Source organism: Xenopus tropicalis, chromosome 5 (genome assembly GCF_000004195.4).
Source record: "Xenopus tropicalis strain Nigerian chromosome 5, UCB_Xtro_10.0, whole genome shotgun sequence".
Classification (NCBI taxonomy): Eukaryota; Metazoa; Chordata; class Amphibia; order Anura; family Pipidae; genus Xenopus; species Xenopus tropicalis.
The window spans coordinates 106,913,996-106,933,067 of NC_030681.2; positions in this window are offsets into that span (position 1 = coordinate 106,913,996).

A 19,072-nucleotide genomic window follows, 5' to 3' on the forward strand; every position below is an offset into this window, starting at 1 on the left:
CGCTAAGCCCTGTGTTTATCACCTGTTCATTACACAGAGGTGGCTATTGTGTGCACGCCATACAGGGCAGGGGCTATATGTGTAAGGAGTAGGGAGATAACAGGGGCTATTTAGGAACACAAATTCTAAATAAATGCCAGGGTGCCTAATTATGTACTAAACAAACCCTCACTGCATTTCCTAATTAGCTGTGTTCATGATTTATACTGCAGCAACCTATAACAACATGCATTGCTTTTTGTTGCTTTTAAAGTTAAGAATTTGTTCTGTAGACCAGCGTTTTTCAACCGCTGTTCCGGGGCACACTAGTGTGCCGCGAGATGTTGCCTGGTGTGCCGTAGGCAGGGCCGCAATTTTTACTTTCCCCTTTAATAAAATCCGGGCCCTGTCATTGGTTGCGCCCCGTGTGTACGGGTGACGTCAGTACACATGGGGCGCAACGTTATAAAAGGGCCTGTGTGCGGTCGCGTGTAGGCAGAAGTGCAGAGGCGGCGCGCGTGAGGGGAAGATGCTGCTGAAGCCGCCGAACAGCAGAAGTAAAATGCTGCTGGGCACCAATGTATTAGGGGGGCCACGGGGCACACTGACTTATGGGGGCACCAATGTACTAGGGGGGCTGGCTCTTGGCACCAATGTACTGGGGGGCACTGCTGCTGGGCACCAATGTATTAGGGGGGCACTGCTCTTGGCACCAATGTACCAGGGGGGCACTGCTCTTGGCACCAATGTACTAGGGGGGCACTGCTGCTGGGCACCAATGTACTAGGGGGGCACTGCTCTTGGCACCAATGTACTAGGGGGGCACTGCTGCTAGGCACCAGTGTACTAGGGGGGCACTGCTCTTGGCACCAATGTACTAGGGGGGCACTGCTGCTGGGCACCAGTGTACTAGGGGGGCACTGCTCTTGGCACCAATGTACTAGGGGGGCACTGCTCTTGGCACCAATGTACTAGGGGGGCACTGCTGCTGGGCACCAATGTACTAGGGGGGCACTGCTCTTGGTACCAATGTACTAGGGGGGCACTGCTGCTGGGCACAGAGTTAAATTTTTTAACATTTTCTAATGGTGGTGTGCCTCGTGATTTTTTTCATGAAACAAGTGTGCCTTTGCCCAAAAAAGGTTGAAAAACACTGCTGTAGACCTCCAGTTTGGCATTTAACCTGTAGTCTGAGCTAGAGCATCAGTTTACAAAATGTGATATATGAAGATTATGGGGTTGATTCACTAAAGGTTGAAAAGAGTTATCGCATGCTTTTTTGCATAAAAATTGATGCAAAAAAATCCCGCGTGATTCGCTAAAGTATTATCGCATGCGTTAAGTCGCATATCACGTGTGTTAAAGGAACAGTAACACCAAAAAATGTATATATTTTAAAGAAATTAAACTATAATGTACTGCTGCCCTGCACTGGTAAAAATTGTGTGTTTGCTTCAGAAACATTACTAGAGTTTATATAAACCCTGCTGTGTAGCCAAGAAGAAAAGGCACAGGTTATATAGCAGCTAACAGATAAACCCCATAGAATACAATGGTGTCTTATCTGTTATCTGCTGTGTAACCTGTGCCCTTTCTCCTTTTTTCCAGCTTGAATGGCTGCCTCCGTGGCTACACAGCAGCTTATTTATATAAACTATAGTAGTGTTCCTGAAGCAAACACCCCAGTTTTACCAGTGCAGGGCAACAGTATGTTATATTTCAATTACTTTAGAACACTTAAATTTTTTGGTGTTACTGTTCCTTTAATTTTCGCGCAGAAATAATACTAATAACATAATTCACAAACACTTAGACGCGCTAAATATCGCATTAGTCTGTGTGAAAATTAAGACCTACTTGGGGCAGGCGGTAACTGTAGAAAAGTACAGATCATGAGCTTTTGGCAATAAAATATGGACTTTGCAGTGGGATTTATTCAAGTCTGTGTTGGCCCTAGAGTGATGCAGCCTCCAGTTTGCAGGGAAATGGTCATTTGCAATGTAGGTTTATGAACGTAACGGTTACGTGCGTTAAATCGTGCATTAATTAGCTTGCATGCGACAAGTAGCGCGCACGTTGCGCCAAATACCGAACGAAAATAGTCTTCGCGACTTAAATAACGCAAACAGCATCGTGTCTAAATTAACACAAGTATCCTTTTAGTGAATCGTGTGTTAAGTCGCGGAAAATAAGACGTGATAACATTTTTAACGCATGCTATAAATAGCGCTCGTTTTATCGCACCTTAGTGAATCAGCCCTTATATCTTGCATCAAAAAAAAGCCACAGCCGGTTTACTAAACAGAACACTAACTAGAAAAGGTTTGATAGTCATAAATAAATATAATAATTATAAAGCTCTAATCTGGCTATCACACTGAGATGGTCACATAACTAAACAACAACATCATTTTGGGGATATAATAATGAAAATTAAATAAAGATTAGCTGCAAAGCTGCTTTGACTTCCTTCATCTGTAACTACTTAGAAAAACTTGCCTTTTAAATAGTTTCCTTGCTTCAGTTTTACTGCCATATACAGGTATGCAATCCATGATCCAGAAGTTTCTGAATTGCTAGAAGGCCATCTCCCAAAACTAATTTTTAAATATGATTCTCTGTAATAATAAAACAGTACCTTGTACTTGATCCCGTCAAAGATATAATTAATCCTTATTGGGGGCAAAACAACCCTATTGGGTTTATTTAATGTTTAAATGATTTTTTAGTAGACTTAAGTTATGGAGATCCAAATTAAAGAATGATCACTTATCCAGAAAACCCCAGGTCCCTGGGCATTCTGGATAACAGGCCCCATACCTGTATAACATCTGCTGTGTCCTTTTTAGAGGCAGTATTGTCCAGGGGCTCTTAAATATACCTAGAACTATATCTAAGAAGCAGTTAAACAGTGTAGACATGTAGATAGCATAGTGTGGCTTCTCAGGGTAGGGGAGAACTCTACTGAGGAATTATCTAGACAAACAATTCACAACCTGCAGCTTTTTAGCTGTTGCTGAACTATAGCTCGTAGCCCTGGGTGACATAGTTGCAACAGCTGGAGAGCCTCAGAATAGGAACTACTGATCTAAATTGTAAGCACACACCAGCAAGGACATATCTAATATTTGTGTTCTTATCTATCCATATATCACGTTGCAGTACAGAAGGACCAAAATGGCCCAATAACAACCAACTCTACCCTCTCAATGGTATCCAGGGCCATTTTCTGGGCCACAGATGGAGACGGTACTACCTGTGTAGGGACTCTTGGTAGGTATGAAAATGCTTCAAGGAGTTGAACTTGATAATGTGTCTTTTTTTTACCTCATCTAATATGTATGCTACTATTTATGTATGACCTGTACTATGTATTAGACACATATTTTGGGCATTGTAGTCTACAAAATTTACAAGATCCATCCAGAATTCATGCTCATAAATAAGGGCAATATTATATATGGTGTTTTTTTCACATTAAATAAATTCTGCCTTATTGGATCAGAAATGCTCATTGAATAAAACGACATAGTCTTCAGCATGTTTGTATGAACATATGCCCCTGGGTCCTCTTAATTCTCATATACTTTTTTCATATCATATATATATATAACAGACACATAACTGTATTGATTGCATTGGTTCCATATGTCTTGGTCTGAAGTCCCTCATTGTCACCCAACATTTGCTTAGCCCCCACCTTTTGTCCATTAAGTAAAGCTGGTCATATATGGGCTGATTTAAAATGCCCACTTGGCCCCTCCAGATGTTGGTAGTTTATTGACCAATGTATGGGGTGATTCCTACCTGTCCAATATATGGCTTATAATAAGCTACTGTAGATATTAATCAGGCAGGTTTGATATGGTCCTTGGTAAATGAGTCCCCATAGGCCCAGGGGTCAGTCATCGGATGAACCTAATTTGGCCACCCATGTGTGGAGCAAAAGATCCTTTATTTAGTGTTGACACCAAACAAGAGGATAAATGTATGCACAAGTGATGTTTAAAAAGATGAAAAACAGGGAGAGTTGTTCAGCACCAATGCCCAAACCTATTTTGCTATGTAATGAATGGAAGATATTAAAGAGTAAGTTAAAGAAAAGTTACTTGAAGGTTTATTGAATAGGATTGGGTCTAAGCACATAAATACATCTTTTTTTTAAAGAAATGAATACATTTTGGTGGCTACTGTTATTTAAAAGTATCTTCCATGCTTTAATCCTACATAGCGTTGCACAGATGCAATACTAAAAGCTGTTATAATTTGTTATAATGTTATAATACTAATAGACACGAGCCCAGATGTACTTGCAGCCATATTTTCACACTGAAAACTGATGTAGTCAGGGTTTTGTTTGATAGATGTGGTTGGACTGAACTTCTCCCCGTTCCATATCACAAGGCACAGACAAAGGGTATGTTTGAGACAAAGGCCCTGTACTAATGCTGAAGATAGACTGCAGAATACCTGCCAGCATGTATTTACAACACCTGCATCCTGCTTGCTCCAGACCTGCCGCTGCAGGCTTCTTACACCCAAACCATGAGGGAGTAGCATGGCCTTTAATGTGGTTGCCACTGGTAAGAGCAACACCTGCAAATAGGTACACAGAAAGTCCGATACGTCTAAACTATTGGTTTAAGTACAAAGTTAAAGAAGAAACCTTTAACTTACATACACACAGGACTCTTATGCTTTCGGATAACCACATCTCCATTCTCAGAGTTGCTACCCTCAGAAAACATTATTCCACAGGGTTATAAAGTTGGTTGGTTAGGAAGTTGGCATATAATTCTCTTTATAGACTTAAACTGGGGGTGGCCATCAGGGCTGCTTTAGGGTACCAGCAGGCCCTGGGCAAAATTTAATTGGTGGGCCCCCACTGCCCCAGGAAATTTGTGATAGAATAAGTCCCAAACACAGAAATTTAATATAGTAGACATGATCCCCGGGTGTGCCACCCAAAATGACAAAATGGTAAACCACAAGAAAAAAAAAAAAAGGTAAAGAAATGAAAATATACAGTTGAAATGTATAAAAATTGTAAGGTTTGTTTATGACGATATAAAACAAGGTTTACCGGTACTAATGGGAAATGTATGTATAGAATGTTTAATCTTTGCATAACATGTGCCTTTCCATGATGTGCCTTTCTGTAATGATATTACTTAAATAAAGCCTTGAATAGAAAAAAAAAAGAAATGAAAATAACCAAGATTCCAAGATACTTGCCAGTAAATTTGTAAGGTTGGCACACCTACCTATAAATCCCTCCCTTTCCTGAGACTCTCCATGGCTAATCACCCTCTTTTAAGCAAAGGCTGTCGCTGACCTGCCCATTTCCCTGCCCCATCCACCCATCCTCCACCCATGCTGCCTATTTCCTCACCCCCCCCAAGTGATGTCACTACCACCCCCAACCTGAAGGCTGGTATTGTTGACGAAAAAAAGTGACAGCCCTATCGGGGGAGGCATGTAGGTGTCCTCCACTCCCGCTCCTACCCACCCTTACCTTGCACCTCAGAATCCCTACCAAGTGCAGCATGTGTAGGAGGCTGTTATTAGCGCTGGCCTTGAATATTTTATTAGCAGTTGCCTAGATGTCTAATTACTTCAAGTTCTGCTCTTCAAGTTCTTCATGTTCTACCATGTTGGTTTCTACTTTATGACTATGGGAATCCTATAGTCAAATAGCCATTGTTCATTATTGCAACCATCTGAAATCAAGCTGTGTTTTTTTACCCCATTGTGGTGTGTAAACTGTATAATATGAGAAATATCTACTCATAGAATTACATTTGATGTTATGAATATAACCAAAATGACAACTTTTATACCACTGCAGATTTGTTTATCCATAGTTAGTTTTCGATCCACAGAAATTCCACTAAAAAGTCTAGTTTTCCCTTACGGGATTTAGTAGGCTGTATGAAGAGGACCTAAAGACAGGGGCACTGCTGCCAATGGGCAAGCCGGGAAACTTGCCTCAGGCAGCAGCCTGCAAGTGGCGAATTGCCCCTGCCTAAAGAGACAGCAACTACTATAGGCCCAATTGCAACTATATAAATGGGACGGTGCCAATTTGCCAAGCCCCACAAAGGGACAGGCCTTATCTCTGAATGGGTGGATCAGTAAGTAGCACTTTTGCCTTGTAGCACTAGTACTCTGGTTTCCTCCCACACCCCAAAAACATACAGGAACGTTAACTGGCTCCCAATACAACTGACCTTAGTGTGTGCGACGTGTGATAGGGACATTAGACTATAAGCTTCATTGGGGCAGGGACTGATGTGGATGATGAACAATCCCTGTAAAGCACTGTGTAAATGAGTCAATGTGAATTAGATCTAGATTATCTAATAAAAATAATTATTTTAATGCATTTGGGCATGTCTGATCAGAATGAATTGAGGGTATGGTCTAAATGTGGGAATGTTGGGAGAGTAAAATCCATAAGTTTAAGATAAAATCAATCATTCCAGACCACTTTTTTTATTTCCAGAATTTCTCTTACACAGGCAGTTCACCATTAACTTCAATTGTAATATGTTAGAGAATGTCCTTTTCTAAACAACATTTTAGTTGGTCTTCTTTTTAGATTTTTTTTTAATAATATGCCTTCTTCTTCTTCCTCTTTCCAACTATCAAATGCTGGTCAGCTGGCAGCCACAAATATTTTGCTCTGTGATCCTGCAATTGTGCTACTCTTTTTGCTTATCTTTCTATTAAGGTCCGCTCATTCATTTTACAGTCTCTTGTTCAAACCACTGTCTGGTTGCTAGGGTAAATTGGACCACAGCAACCAAATAGCTGCTGAAATTCCAAATCAAAAATAATTAAAAAGATCATTCAGATAACACAAAAATAATAACTGATGGGCAATTGTAGAATTGTTTTAGAATATAATTGTCTACTACATCATATTGAAGGTAACTTTAAAGATGAACTTCTCCTTTAACTTCTCTTTCATTTAAACTACCAGTATAAAACAGAATTTTTCTAGGATTCCCACCACCGGGGAAAGTGGTGTGCAGGGTGGTGAGATCTTGGACCACCTTGGAACAGATTAAAAAAAAGTCCCACTTAGCTGCTGACACTTTTGCGGGCATTGACTTCTGTATAATACTGGCGGGTTTGGTTCAAGTTTGAATGCCTGCACACTTTGGAACAGCCTAAATTTGGATTGTAAACAGGCAGGTTAGGCTCAGGTTCACAGTAAAACAATATTTAACATATAAAGACAAATAGCAGCTGACCTGTATGAGTAAAGCATCACCAGCCCATAACATTGTAGCCACACACTGTATGACTTCTTCAACTCAACCTATCATCTGTTGTGGTGCTTTGCCTGGATGTCAGATGGTTTCCTACGAAGCACTGTTTGCATTTACTTGGCTATTTATCCTGTGGGTGGTTTTCTTTGTTTGCAAATGGACCTTCTGGGGAGTGTAATTTTCCAGCTAAATTATATAGCACACTGTAGCTATAAAAACACCAATGTTACATTCTGCATCTTCTGTGCTTGTGCTAATATTTTTCTCTCAAATATTCTATCTCTACCCTCTTCTCTACCAGCAAGACTGTCAATATTGGGTACATTTACCAATGAGATTAATACAAACTTGCTACAATCCTAACCTATCCCAACTTGATGGAAGCAATTGAAGTTCTGTAGGACATGAAAGCATCTTACTAGGCCCGTAGTCCTCCCAACACCTTGTATTTAAAATACTGCCCCCAACAGGCAAATATATGCCATAGAAGTTAACACTGCCATGGTGACCTTCCCCTTTTATGGACAGGTAGAAATTCATAGGTTTGGAATTGTTATTTGCAAAATGAGAGAGATATCTGTTCTACAGGGTAATAGGGTGTAGCAGGTCAGAATAAAGTTTGTGCCACAACAGCAACTTAGTATTCTGTGTAACTTGCTCAGTTTTGACTTTATTATATGGGTATTATGCAGATTGAGGTGGTTTTCCATTTCAGAACTGTTTAATGTTTTCCATAACAGGGGCACATAATAAGTACAGATCTTCATACCATGACAAGCAGTCTTAAAGTGATACTAACACGAAAAACTACTTTATAAATTATGAATCTACATAAAAAGTTACCTATAGGTCATGTTGATCATTTTTCGCTGATAGGGCTGCATTTGTAAGTAACTGTTACTTGAAGTTCTTAAACCTGACTGTTTTAGCAACCTGACTGTCCCCTCTCAGCCTGTCAGTTATAGCTTCTAATGCTAACGGGCTCCTGCTGCACAAATATGGCAGCCCCCTTATAGGAGAACATGGGGGATCAGATAGGGAATGTAAAAGCATCAGGAAATTCTTTTATGGCAAAATTATAAAGTTCATACAAAGACAATGTTATAATAGATTTAAAAAGGGTTTCATTTTTGGTGTCAGTATCTCTTTAAAGTTGGAGTACTCAGCCTTCTTTTGACTCCTTGTCCTATACATCACACCTAAACTGTATATCCCAGGTTTGTCATATTAGAAATATTATACAGAGGAAGCTTTTAATTGTATGGACCGATCTAATCCTCAATAATATTTTAGAATGGGGTTGTTATTCTATCCTAGAAGGGCTGTTCACCTTTAAAGTAAAATTTAGTAAGACATAGACATTGATATACTAAGGCAATTTGTAATTGGTTTAAATTTTTTATTTTTTGTGGTTTTTCAGTTACTTAGCTTTTTGTTCAGCAGCTCTCCAGTTTGAAGTTTTAGCAGCTATCTGGTTTCTAGGGTCTTGCTTACCTTAGCAACTAGGCAGTGGTTTGAATGAGAGACTGGAATATGAATAGGAGATGAACTAGAAAGATAAGGAATACAAAGTAACAATAACAATAAAGATGTAAGTTACAGATCAATAGATTCTGGTTGTCGGGGTCAGTGACCCTAATTTGAGAAAGCTGGAAAAGCATAGAAGAGGAAAATAAATAATTCAAAACCTAGAAAAAATAAATAATGAAAACCAACTGCAAAGTTGCTAGGAATAGGACATTCTACAATATACTAAAAGTTAATTTAAAGATGAACAACCCCTTTAAGGAGACTGAGAACTATGGGTAATATACTTTCCCCATGTCTATTGAGCAGGGCCAGAACTAGAGGTAGGCAGAAGAGGCACTTGCCTGGGGCACAACAGTGAGGGGGCGCTAGACAGGTACCTCTGTTACCAACCCCTAGTCCGGGATCTCTTACCCCCACCGCTGATTTCATGGTGCTCCACCCTCTGCATGGCGAATGCAAGCTTTATTCGCTGTGTTCCCCCCCCCAATGACACGTATGTGTGGGTTCATGCAACTGTGGGAAGCAGCAGTGGGGGTGAGGTGGCCTAGGGCGCCTGGCCCGCCTGGCCTGCCTTTACTATTGAGGAAGGATACTGATAATGAACCCACCTGGCTAGCCCACAATGGCATGTATAAGTGAGGATCAGGATATTGTATCACATGTTTATTTGTACAGAGGACAGATTAGTTTACTTGTTATACCACTGGTAATATTTGTTTTCATATACAATACAACTGAAACTACAGAAATGTTATATATCTATAAACTAGCACTAGATGTCCATTCTTAAAGGAGAAGGAAAGGCTAGTAAAGAGTTAACCTCAAGCTGCAGGCATACCTTCAGTTGTCTCAATAGTGCCCTTAAGTCTCCCCATATTTCACCTGTTCAGAAGATCAGAAGCCAGACAGGAAGAAAAAACACTGAGCTGTGTAAAGAAAGTTCCCATAATGCCTTACTCCTGCACCGAGACCAAGTGTACATGCTCAGTTAGACTATGAGTCAGCTTCCTGCTGATTGGCTCAGATCCACATTCCTAAGGGGGAGGGGGGAGTGAGTTCTTAGCATTCTTGAGGGAGGGGGGAGCAGGAGAGAGCAGAGAACAGAAAGCTGTGTGTCTGTGGCACAGGAATTACAGACACAACAAATCTTTCGACAGAGAAGTCAGTGCAGCATTTCTGTGAGTGCTTATGGCTGTATTTACATAGACCTTTCTGATAAAGCTTACTTAGTTTTTACCTTTCCTTCTCCTTTAAGGAATGGATACATGGACATGTGTAAGATGTATAAATCAAACAACCCAGCAAATACTGTATAACCAAGCAGCTTTCTGTTTGCTCCAAAGGAGATCTACATTGTTTGCTAGTAACTGGTGTAGAAAGGGTAAACATTAGATCAAGAGGAAGAGGTATGGCTTGCCTCCTTTTACAAAAGTATACTGGATTTTCTATTTTCAAACTAGAATTTCAACAGAATTTTTGAACTATTTGCCTTCTTCTGACTCTTTCCAGCTTTCAAATGCAGCACATAAACTATTGCTCTGTGAAACAACAATGCTATTGTTATTGTCATTTTTATTACTTCTGTCTTTCTATTCCTGTACTGTCCTATTCATATTCTAGTCTCTTGTTCAAATTAGTGCCTGGTTGCTAGGTTGTAAACCCTAGCAACAAGATAGCTGCTGAAATTCAAACTATAAAGCTGCTGAACAAAAAGCTAAATCATTAAAACACTACAAATAATAGAAAATGAATACCAATTGCAAAAGTTGTCAGAATATCACTCTCTACATCATACTAAAAATTACTTTAAATGCAAACAAGCCCTTTAATGCAACCTGTTTTTATTTTTTTACTTCCATATTAGTTAATTTATTGTACATCTTGATTGGTAGTTTTGCATTTAAATACCTTTTTGTGTGTTGTGTTATTTAGCCGTAAGCCTGTCTTGTTACATTTTATTTAAATAAAGTTAAATAGTGGAAAAGTTTTTGTTTAGTTCAAGACTATATACGAATACAGTGTTCTGCTCCCCCTGGCTGATGGTTTGGGGCTTGGCACCCAAACCCAATGTTTGTACTGGTGAGATTCTACTTTTAAAAACATATATAAGGTGTGTTTCTTTTTGTTTAGGACAAATAAAAATGTCCTCAAATCTATGATTATGTTCAATTCTATTTCTTATACACCAAATATGTAACTTGTTGCTACAGATATACAAATATTTATATATATAATTCCAGAAGTGCAGCCCCAATGACCAGCACACCTGTATAGGGTGAATGCCCCCATATCTAGCGCAGTAAGATTGGCCTACAGAAATAAGTCCTCCTTTCCAAAGCTTGGCACAGTTTCTGTCTTTAGCAATAGAATCATGCTCTGCTTGGAAAACATCAAACAAAGCGATTCTGGCCCACTGTCACATGCAGCCTGTTTGTTTAAGGTACAAGTAAATGATGTTAATCCTCGTCCTGTTTGTATTACTTTAGAAGGGAGTTATAGAAGTGCAGACTATATAAACTTTCTATATTGTGCAAGGGGAGGATCCAGCCTTTGGAAGTCAACTTAGGAACATTGAGGGCAGATGGAACCTGCTTTGCGAATGAAAGATTTGTTTCTGCTATTTATGATAATTAGCGAGAAGTCATTTCGGAAGCATTTGGGCTGAGAGAGAAATGAAGCTGTGTAAAATCCGCCTGCTTTGTTCTAGCCAAACCACAAAATTGTCTCTTTGCAACCAGTTTCTTTTAGAGCCACTGCTTTGCCAGATGAAAAGACACAATGAGCAAGCATTTTTATTCACAGATGAGAATACCCTATTCTTATGTCTTTAAAGGTCTTTTAAACTGTGATTTTCTGGGTTATAAAACTTAGTCATCACTCAAGGTTGTTGATGTGAACACTGTGTAAGGATTTTGGGCACAAATTCTTTTATACACAATTTTGTCTTATTTTTATTCAAAGAAATAATAATCTACCAAAGAGCAATGATAAACATGGTTACAGGTAATGTACCCTGCATCTAGAATCCTTGTGGGACCTGAGACTTGCTGAATACGACAATTTTCCTTATGGCAAAAGCTAGTTTGCCCATTTATATTTGGAAAGGCAAATGAAAGATCCTATTGAAAAAGTTGTTTCTTTTAAGCCTATTTAAATATCTTTTTGCCCAAAGCAGAATGTTGTTATATTTTGCTGTGGTACAAAGAAATAAGATGCATGATTGCAGTTGACTGCCTGGTTATACTACCAAGTATAACTATATTTTGTGCATTGCATTAATCTGGTTGGAAACGTTTATGTAATTTGTCATGAAAAAAGTTAGCCAACAACTGGTCAAAAGGCCTGAACTGGGTAATTCAGAACATTTTGGCAGTAATGAATCTTATTACTGTGGCACTCGCTGGAGGAAGATCAAACCAGTTAACTTCGATCTTTAAGCACTACTTTACATCCTATCTGCCTTCAGTCATGTATTCATTTCCTTCTTTGTATTCTTTTGTACTGTCTCTTTCCTTGTTCCACTGTTCTCTCTAGAGCTCATTCTCCCATAACCCTTGGTTTATTCCTACTAGTTATGTAACTCTTCTCTAACTATTGCATTGCCACTCCTGTATTTTTTCTCTTCTGTGTTGACTGTTCAGACATGATCTGGTCAGGCCAAATCATTTTCACATGAGAGAGTACCCTAGATGTGAATTTGTGTGTAGGGAACAATTTTCTTAATGGTTTTCTGCCATCTGCCTCTTTCCAAGTGTTTGGGGCTCTCCTCCAATAAAAACCACATTGCCATGGGTTGTCCTTCTCTCCCTCAGACTAAGGTGAGAGCCACACAGGCTGATTCTCGGCCTGAGGAAAAACACAGCCCAAGAATCAGTGCTGGCACAAGCCTGCTGCCTTTCCTGTGCACAGAAGCATTGTCTCTGCCCAGGTGCAGGCAGATGCGGTGGATATCGGGTTCTGCCACATCTGCCTGTACCCAGGTGGAGATAATGCTTCTGGGTGCGGGCAAGGCAGCAGGCTTGTACCAGCACAGGTGCTGATTCTTGGGCTGCGTTTTCCCTCAGACCGAGAATCAGCCTGTGTGGCACTAACCTAATACCTTGAAACTATTCATTGCTTCTGCACAATGGTGGTTTGGGGGTGGTGGGTTGGGGACACCCCACAGTCCCTGTCACATACTCAGAAGGGTCAGTCTTATCAGGATCCTAATAACTAAAGTCTGTATGTTTTTGGAGGGTGGGAAGATTCCAGAGTGGAAACCTACTTAGACAGAAAGAGAACATCCCTAATTTCTGCATGTTTCTGCATGTTTAACTGCATACAAACAAAAGTTTAAACATTGCATAGACTTTTCGACTTTTAAGCACTTACTAATAGCATGCAGCATTTTATCTTCAGACACTATTAAAACATATTAGCAAATCAATCTTTAACATGGCCTTTGCCTTCCTGTTTCCTATGATAGGGTTAATGTTGCTTACATTCACTGTAATCCCTGCTTGTTAATTGGTTCTAAAAATACTGATATAAATATTTAGTTTTTTCATGCTAAAAATGGAAACATGAATATTATGTACCTACAACAGCAGACAAAACTTTATTCTGAGCTGCGTCAGTGACAAAAAGTAAAACTGGTGACGGGTTTACTTCAAAACTACCAAGTCTAAATAATTAGAGCATCTGTATACAGTACAGCTATGGGGTCCCTAATCTGGAAACCTGTAATCCAGAGCGCTCAGAGTTACAAGAAGGCCATCTCCCCTAGACTTCATTTTAATCAAATAATTTGCATTATTAAAAATGATTCCCCTTCTCTGTAATAATAAAACAAAACAGTATCTTATCAACCAGTATCTTCTAGATATTGGTTGATAAGTAAAGTTCCCTTGCTGAACACTCAAAAGGAATTACAAAGCTACTGTAGTTGGAACCATTTTATTAAACCTGTGATATATGGTAATACTGTGGCCTGTACATTTGTTGGCAGAAGCACAATAGCTCAATTACTACATAAAATTTGTAGCCTCCTAAAGAGAGGTTAATGATCCTTTGAGCTGCTGCTCTGCGCCATGTACACTAATCAAGTTATCATATCAGCCCATCTCTCAGCTTCTCAATCAGCCATTTCAATGAGGAAAATTTGCAGACAAATTTCTAGCAGCAGGAAGTTGAGGCTTTCCTGGGAAGCAAGATAAAGAGTACCTGTAACCTCTCTCCAACCTTGCCTCTGTGTCATGCTGGGAGTTCACTGCGGCACAGCACCATGCTGGCTCTTGAGGCTGTTATGAGCCTGGGAAAAGCTAGGCAGTTCTTTGAATAAGAAGTCAATTATTTGTCTGTACATAATACATGAAGTCAATGACTACAATATAGCTATCTGTCTTAGGCTGATTCTGTTGCCTCTAATTTGACAGGGCACTCTCCTGCTGTTAGATGATATATCTTTCAGTTGCATGGTCAGTTAAAATTTCACCAGATGACTGTAATAGAAAATCCTATTTTTAAAACTTAACCTCCTTTTAATAATGCCTACAGGGGGTGCTTTAAGAAAATGTGGTCATGTGGTCATTAATGTAACGAAAAAAATAAATGTTAAATGTATTGGGGGGCAAAGGGGTAATGATTATCAGAATCGACCAATAGATACCATACAGTGAAAAATATTTCAATTTAGTTTTTACAATGGTTAAATGATGAATTTAAAAATAAACTGAGAATATTTGGACAGTGATAAATGCCATGGTGTAGCTGTAATACAAGATAAGCCTTGGAAATATCATTCCAAGAAAGATATCAAAGTTTTGGAACAATGCTCAGCATTTTGTTCAAGACATTGAAATGAAATCTGCTTTATGCACTGAAATACATTGCCAGACTAGTTATACCTAACTCTGCCTGGGGTTTCAAACCTATTCTTTTATTCTCCTAACAAATGATTTCTGTATGAGTTGGCCAGCCGCTAGAAACAAAAGCTCAGGTAGGGAGCTGAGTGTGGGGATGACCTTTCACAAGGGTAGATGGGCTTGCAGTGTGCAATGGATGAAGTACAATGCAGGCTAAAGATGGTCACTGACCCAGCCAGCAACAGCTACCTGCTGCTAAATACAATGAGGCCGAGTTCCAGAGCCTGCCTCCTGAGATAATAAAAGGGGCCAAAATAATAATGGTCCCTCTGCTGCTGCTCTCTTCATACAGCTGACTCAAGCCTTTAAGAAAAAAAGCTCTCGGATAATAAAGAAATAACAGACTGGGAATAAAGCCCTTTAGAAGACATCTTAACCTTGCAATGAAAAAATGTCAACATCTGTGGACTTTTCTATCCAAACAAACGAGAGTGCTAATGAATACATTCCCCAAAAGGCATTCACATTTGTATAGAAGGGGAACATTTTTGTTATGGAAGCAGAGAGATTTTTTTTTACGCATGTGCCCTTCTTTCTTCTAATGCTCTTGAACAAAACATTAGTGTCCAGCTCCTGCTTTTATTTTGAAATCAGAAACAGCATGAAGGGATTATTTTGGAGTAATTCTTAAGAACAGCAGACTTAAGAAGCATATAGATATCTGCACTCGGTGGTCAAAAGCAAGAGTAATTTGCTGGAACAGGACATACTTTGTAATCAGACTTTATTCTACTAGATTCCTATGGGTCGTGGTTCAAGTAGATGTAATCCTCTTAATGCCAATGTCTACATGTTTCAACAAAACGATGGCCAGGAAGGCCCGTCTGCTTTTATTTTCTTCTATAGCTGTTAATAAGAAACAGAATTTTAATACAAAAAAGTAAGCAACTGTTCTTTAAGGGATGTAGAAGAGCAATGCATCTGAATTTAAGTATCCATTACTTGTAATTGTGACACACACCTACTAACACCAGACAGTGCAGTATAACTTGAAGGTCTGGCCACTCTAGGGATATATCAAAGGCTGTAGTAGGCAGTCAGTGGGGCCCCAAGACATACACTTTGTTAGTTACAAATTGACTTCCTGACACAATGATGAGGAGTAAGTATGGTAAAAAATAGTTATAGGCATCATGCATTACATTTGCCGCTATTACAGAACACTGGGTCCTGGGGTTTTCTGTATAAAATATGGCCATAGGGAGTGAGCCAGGAACTAGGGAACAAAAGGGTCATGACGGGGTTAGGAAGTAGGGAATTGTTTAGGTTAAGAGATTGGAATTATAGGTATTGCAGTTTGTACAATCTGGTAGGAAGGGAGGAGTCACAAGGGGTTAAAAGAGGAAGAAAATCACCTTAAACATCTCCTGCCCACCTCCCCCCCACAAAAAAAGGTGGTAGTGGGGGAAGAGAGATGGCTTATTGGTTGGTAAAATGACGCAACCTTGTGAGACGCTCCATGGGGGTGGGGAGTATGAGGCATGGCAGTGGGTCAGGCCTGGGGCCAAAGTGATGGAGGGACTGTTTGAAAGGAAAGTTAGGGTTAGCAATGGTGAATTGTGAATTTTATTTCATATGTTGAGTAAGCTTTTAAGTGCCTTCGGATCATAATGTAAAATGTGCCTGGTGTTTCTAAGAGGAGGTCCCTGGAAGAACTTCTAATCAATCTGTTCAAAACCATCAAAAATCAGTTTAAAGCAATAGTAACATTAAAGCTAAGAGAAATTCTTAAGTTAGTATTAACTCTGGGTAAATCTACTGTTGTAATTACCTGTCTTTATTATGTTTGGCCATATGTCCACCAAAAAACTTTCTGCCACAGACTGGGCCAGCACAATGCCAACAATAAAGATGTTTGCCGAGGGCCAGTCAGGGAGATCTTGAGAGTGAAACCCTACAGTATATGAGAAGTAGCTCATACACCTAAACAGTTACCTACTTGTTAAGTCAGGACTATCCGGATCCTTAGAGTATCTATAGCGTATCATAGATAGCGTACAGTATCTATCATGAAACTACTCAGTATGTTACTATTTCATTGAGGTCATAATACTGTTCATTTGTACCTATAATTAATAATAACAGGCGTGACCTTGTTAAACAGAAACTACTCATTGTGAGGCCAAATTAATGGAAACTATAATCCAAAATAGTGTTAATGTTTGTGTATGAGAAAAATGTTTAATGTTTAGAAAGGTTCCAGGGTCTTAGTTCCCAAAGCACAAAAAAGTTGCTTTCAGTGCTGCAAATTCACACATGTATCATCACTTACTAGAAGTTCTGCTGAGATAAAGAAGAGCTTATTTACTAAAGTAAATTTAATTTATTAAAGATAGTTACATAGTTACACAGGGTTGAAAAAAGACCAGTGTCCATCAAGTTCAACCCATCCAAGTAAACCCAGCACACCTAACCCACACTTACCAATCTATACACTTACATACATAAACTATATATACAACCACTAGTACTAACTGTAGATATTAGTATCACAATAGCCTTGGATATTCTGATTGTTCAAGAACTCATCCAGGCCCCTCTTAAAGGCATTAACAGAATCTGCCATTACCACATCACTAGGAAGGGCATTCCCCAACCTCACTGCCCTTAGCGTGAAAACCCCCCTACGCTGCTTCAAATGGAAGCTCCGTTCCTCTAATCTAAAGGGGTGGCCTCTGGTGCGTTGATTGTTTTTATGGGAAAAAAGAACATCCCCCAACTGCCTATAATCCCCTCTAATGTACTTGTACAGAGTAATCATGTCCCCTCGCAAGTGCCTCTTTTCCAGAGAAAACAACCCCAACCTCGACAGTCTCACCTCATAATTTAAATCTCCTGGAGCCCAAAACTGCACCGCATACTCAAGGTGAGGCCTTACCAGGGACCTATAAAGAGGCAAAATTATGTTTTCATCCCTTGAGTCAATGCCCTTTTTTATACAAGACAGCACTTTATTTGCTTTAGTAGCCACAGAATGACACTGCCTGGAATTAGACAACTTGTTATCAACAAAAACCCCTAGATCCTTCTCCATTAACCCTTTAAGTGCCAGCCGAATTCGTCATTTCGGTTCCCCCCAGTGCCAGACGTTTTTTAAGCATTTTGTACTCATTCACTTTAACAATGTTTTTTGGTAGGAAAACCTCCATGAAACTAGGGAAATTATATATCGTTTTTTTCGTCACTAATTGGGCTTCGACATACATATCAAATTTTATAACTTTTCTGGAGATATGATGTGTATTTTGGGTGAAATATGTAAAAAAAAAAAAAATTATGAAAAATTTCTGTATATTTTGAGGTTTTTTTCCATAGAAAAGTTAATTTTACACACTTTTTTTTGTCGTTTGTAAAAGCCCTGATACTCCCAAGTCCAACGATACCAAATATGTGGTGGTACCCCACAGTTCCTGTCCAGAAGTAACCCCCAAACTAAAGCAATACTTAGTACAATATCACACCAGAACAAAGCGGAAAAGCGCTTGTAACAGTTGATGCAGCATAACTTATATGTAAATCTAAAATATCCCCTCATGTTCGGTATCTTTAGAAACTACAGACCTTCAGGTTTCTAGGTGCAATGTAGTTTTCTCTCAAAAGCCAAATACTTTTTGTCAGTGCATTGTGCAATTTGGAGCTTTTTTTGACATTTTTTTTTTTTTCTAAAACGTAAACTTGGACGCATGATCAAATGTGGATTTGACAAAAAAAATCTCATAAAAATTTTCTAACAAAGGCAAATTTGAAAGACAAACTTCTCCTGAATAAAATGATGCCCCATATGTATGGGTGCACATAAAGACATGGGCACCAAACACTCCAAAGCAGGGGCAATGCATAAAGGCAATTACAGCTAAAAATTTGGGGGCTGCGCTCTATGTGCACTACCTGCAGTTTTTCAGTGTTAACCCCCCCTACCTGTGAAATAACCCCCACAAACTATATATTTCTGAAAAGTGCACACCTTCAGCTATTCAGAGACACCACTCTTCTCTTTCTACATGGAAAATTGTGGATGCAGTCCCTTGCAGAAGTCAGCGCTTTGGTCAGAAATCAAGGAAAAAAACAGATACAAACCTAGATTTCTCCCCAAAATCTCCATGGCAACTACCAAAAACTTACTAAACATCAATCTGCAAGTTCCCCTGAATAAAACGATACCCCATATGTATGGGTGCACATAAAGACGTGGCCACCAAATGCCCCCAAACAGGGGCAATGCATAAGGGCAATTTCAGTTGAAATTTTGGGGGCTGCGCTCTATGTGCACTACCTGCAGTTTTTCAGTGTTAACCCCCCCTACCTGTGAGATAACCCCCACAATCTATATATTTACGAAAAGTGCACACCTTCAGCTATTCAGAGACACCACTCTTCTCTTTC